A 4,778-nucleotide genomic window follows, 5' to 3' on the forward strand; every position below is an offset into this window, starting at 1 on the left:
TATACACTGGCGTATATTAAAAACGCCGCTGTCCAATTTTCGATGGTCAAGGGGACTTTAGGGCGCTTAGCCAATTCGTATTCCTCCTCCTTGGAACCCTCTTTAGCACGCACTTCCCTATGTAACAACTTTAGGAGTTCCACAAACTCACCATTCCAAATTTTCTCCTTAGTGCTCAACATTAAATGAACTCCCAACGGCTTAGTGACGCCCATATAGGGCAACTTCTTGATTTTCAACTCCTTACTATGTACAACCTTACCTGTGTCAGTTCCGACAGTAGAAGTCCCACTGTCAACCTTAGCCGCCACCCCCTTGTCAACCCCATCAGTACCTACACCCTGGTCTTTAACATAGCGACCCTTATGTAACCTACCCCCAGACCCCGTGGAGACTAAATCTTCCCCAGACCCCACAGACACCATTTTAACCTGAGGCTCCACATTCTCACCTGGACGTAACAAAGGAGGCTGACTTGGCTCCGCTCTCCACTCCACATGGGAAACATCATCCGCCGTCCGAGGAGCCTTCACTGAGGGGCCGAGCGCTCGTGGTCTGGACAATTCCGCTCTCGCACGCACCACCGGTGCCTGTAAAGAACTAAGAGACACATGAGACTGCCCCCCCTTAGACACAGTATCCCGCACTTCGCCCTCCTCAGGGCTATCCTCATCATAATCAAGAATTAACGAGTCATCCAACTGAGAGGGGGCAGGCAACACCACTTCCTTCCGGACCCCTTCAAGGGTCTGTGAACGATCACGGGCCTTACCAACCCTGACATGAGAGCGAGGCGGGGAGGCAGACTGTACCCGCCTGTATGCCCCACCATTATTACCAATCCCAACACCTGTCACCGGCAACAAATTGTGAAGACCATGCGGAGCAAAAGCAGTCGCGCCGGACCTGCTCTTGGAAACTGCGCTGTAATCCCTCGGTGGAGCCAGGGAGATCGCACGTGACCTACTTAAACCAGCTGCGCCGACATCCCTCGTTGGGGCCACTGAGGTCGCGCTTAACCTGCTTGTAGTGGCCACGACGGGATCCCTCGTTGTGACGGGACGTGCCGCGCAAGGCTCCACCCTCTTTTCACCTTGGCGCAAATGGGCTGCCTTCCGCCCTACCAAGTCCGCTGCTCCAGACCGCTCCCTATCCTGAAAAGAAAAAGGCCGGACTGATGTGCCAGGGTTAAAACCACCTAAATATCCAGCAGCTGGGCGCACGTCCCTCGCCGCCCTGTCAAAACTCTGTCTACCTTCCTGAAAATCAACTGAAACAGGCCTCTTATTCTGAAGGACCTCACTCAAACGAGGTGGAGGGGGAGAAGGGGAACAAACCTCCTCCTCACTGCTGCATTCCAACATAGACTGAACCATAACCGACGCTGGACCCTGCATTTGAGCACCCAGAGCCACGCCAACCCGTTGCGCCCCCTCCAACAGACCCGACGCCCTACTCTGACCACCAACCTGTAAACCCGGGAATTGCACAACACCAGACCTCATACCCTCTGCACCCCGAGTCTCAGCATCGCCAAACTGACCAGCATCACGCAGCCCTTCCGCCCAAGAGGGAAAAATATCCAAACCCCCCCAAGACCGAATCCTAACCCCCTGGGGGTCCCCACCCACGGACCCCAACACAGAATCAGAACCCACCAACCCCTTGTCTGCCACAGAACCAGAAGGAACCTGAGGAAAAACAAATACCTCACCACCTGAACCTGATTGCAAAAAGGGGGAAACATCCTGCCCCCCAATCTGCGCCCACTCTCCTTCTCCCACTGAACCACTGCACACTGACACAATTTCCCTCCCAACAGATAAAGGAGGAGAAAACAATAAGGGGCTAAAGGGGGCCCCGGAAAAACCAGCCACACCAACTCCCTCTAACGAAGAACCAGCCTCCTGAGCAGCTGAAAATGAAACTCTCTGGGGCCGAGGAGGAGTTAATATAAAACCCCCCCTTGCCAACCCATGTGCCTGTAACAAATCCTGTGAGGGAACGACCTGCTCAAAGGCCCCTGCCCCATGCCCCTTCTCCATAGAAAGTGGCCCGCGCTCCAATAGGGCCTCCACCCCTCCCCCCACAGCGACGTCACCAACCGCCACTGCAGAGGTCGAGGCGGAGCGCCGATTGCCCCCACGCTGCACAGATGCCCTACGACCTTGCTGGGAAGGAGCAGAAGCCGCACGCTCCCGAAAGGAGGACACCGGTAACTCAACCGGCTCCGCCTGCATGCCTTCCCCAACCGCCGGCTCACCCGCAACAAAAGCGCCTGCACAAGCGGGCTCAGAAAGCCCCGAGCCCCTCCCCCGCTGCGCCTTGACCGCCGGGGCCGCTCTGCGAGAACGCGAGCGGCCCCGTTCACTTACCGCATCATTACGGCGACGCTTTGGGGACAAACACGCCGCCACCACGGCCGACACTCCCGCTGACGCACGTCGCGGAGGCCGCTGCTGTTCCACCTGTCTTTCTCAAATAACTAAATCCAGGCGGTCCGCCTCGCTAAGGAGGCGGATCGCCTCTAACACACGGTAATCCTCGGCTGCCATTCGAAAAAACGGAGCTAAAGAGAAAAAACCTAACTGACAAAAAACTCGCTAAGCTAACACCCGGCCACCAGGTCACCTAAGCCTAAAATGGTGGCCGGGGGGAGGAGCCCAAGCCCCTTATAGGCTGGGCTCCTCCGAAACCAAAAAGTAGCCCAAAACCAGCCCAAACCCCTGGCCTGCTTCAAAATGGCCCCCACCCGACCCTCCCAAACAGCCGGGGGGGGGGGGGGGGGGTTGGACCTCCCAGGGGTCGGCTGCCCCCCCCCCAAGCCCCCCATTTATTGCCTGATTCCAAAATGTAAAACTCATAAGACCTTAACGCGATATAACTGATAAATGATTACGATATTACACCACTAGATGGTGCTAGGTAACATCCAGTACTATCAACAGAGTGCAGACTCTGGGATTTACGTGACTAACGTTATATACGTAGGCTGCAGGGTAGACAGAAGATCCCCTACAGCAATCTGAAGGTTCAGAAGACACGAACGGCGTGCACTGAAAGTAAGTGTAGACGGCACACTTTGTGACTACGTGCGTAAATGAAGGCAGACAGGTATTACAAGCACGGTATATTTTAGAAAAGGCTTAGGCTGGGCGCCGTAGTTACACCGCAGCTATCGTTAAACTGTTAAATCGTATGGGCATGGTAAAATAACTTCAGCACTGGCCATCTCGGTAGCAAAGAGTTTGGAATGAGCACCGGCCATTTCGACAGCATGGGGATTAAGTTTAAAGTGATACCGGCGGAGTACGCAGTATCACAAGAATCAAGATTAATCCCTGCTTAAATCTAGAAATGTTAAAATAGATTATGCTACAGTAATTGATAGTACAGGAATAAGGAAAAGTGATGTTTGCCTCTAAGCCATTTGGGAATTAATTAGGATATCCCGATAACCACGTTATGGCCATGGGATAATATGTGGTAGATTCCAAATGTTTACAAGTTCGCAGGGCAGACCTATTCAAATAGTATTTTGGTGGTAAGAATGTTTAGAATACGTCAAAAGTAAAATGCAGCCAACACTATTATAATATGTGGCGGTAATGGAACACATTATCCCTTTAATTCTCAGGTAAATCAACGAAATAATCGCTTCACTCTGTCTCCTGTATAAACAATCAGTGCAGAGGTATGTATTACAGAAAGAAATGTGGCATATTAATTTAATAAGAATGAATGGGTCAAAATAAGAAATGGATTACTACCATATCCTCATTTATAGGTATGAGGAAGATCTACGCTGTCTGAGTCGGCTGACTGGCAGTAGTTTTGAGAAAGAGACCAGGACTCCAAGTGGAGCAAGGTCCACAAGAGGTGAGCGAACTACCATGCCCTCAATTGTTCATACACTAGTCCACTGACCAAACCCTGATATATATCCATTATATATTCAACAGGCTGTCCTACATGTATACAGTCCTGATGAAGACCCGCCCTTGATGCGCTAAATCATTGCATCGTTCCCCAGGGTCGAAACGTCGACGCAATCCTTCCTTATATGAACCAACTACTCAAAGTCTCCTAGGAACCAAGATCAAATTGTTGTGCCTATCAGATTATTGTATATGTAGTTGTCATTGTCAATGAGTATATGAGTTTACAATTTTACTTGTTGTTTTAATTGTGTATCAAATTTTGACCAAGGCTTATGTGTCAATTATGTTTTAAGTGTGTTTTAGGGACAGCATCTGTAGTTTTTTTGTGTTTCAAATTTAAAATATGAAAGTGTTTGAGTAAAAAATTTGCTTTCCTTTTTATCTTGTGGTCAGTGTACTTAATTGTTTTGAAGAAAATACTGCTATCTTTGTATCCTGATTAGGGACAAAGTACTAAATCTCCGACAGAACCATTATTATTCAATCACTACCCGCCCAGGTTCTGAGGGTTATAGGGTCACCCCATTACATGTAATAGATATAGGTTTAGACACAGGTATACTATATCTAAGCAAGGGGTGATTACACCACCTTGCCCCAGCTGAGGGATCAGCCAGTTGTGTTGATTTAAATGGCCAGCCAGGGGTGGCAAAAGATATGCTGCAGCCCCTGGTAGGCCTTGGATGCACCTATGCCCTGGGCACCTGTAGTGCACTGTACAGGGGCTGATAAGGTGTCCAGTACCAAATTGGTGATGTACCTATAGTACATGTCTGTGAATTTAGAGAGAGAACAGAAGGCTGTGGGTCTGATTAGCAGGCCCACAGCCACATTAAG

The 4,778-nt window shown here is 50.3% G+C and overlaps 1 long non-coding RNA gene across 1 annotated transcript; it reads left to right on the forward strand.

Annotated features, from left to right (window-relative positions):
• The first annotated feature begins 2,869 nt into the window (after nt 1-2,869).
• On the forward strand, nt 2,870-4,300 carry LOC144785285 (uncharacterized). The gene is made up of 4 exons (XR_013601820.1): nt 2,870-3,062; nt 3,638-3,694; nt 3,788-3,879; nt 3,963-4,300. It is a non-coding gene; the product is annotated as an uncharacterized LOC144785285 (long non-coding RNA).
• The last annotated feature ends 478 nt before the right edge of the window (nt 4,301-4,778 follow it).

Source organism: Lissotriton helveticus, chromosome 10 (genome assembly GCF_964261635.1).
Source record: "Lissotriton helveticus chromosome 10, aLisHel1.1, whole genome shotgun sequence".
Lineage (NCBI taxonomy): Eukaryota > Metazoa > Chordata > Amphibia > Caudata > Salamandridae > Lissotriton > Lissotriton helveticus.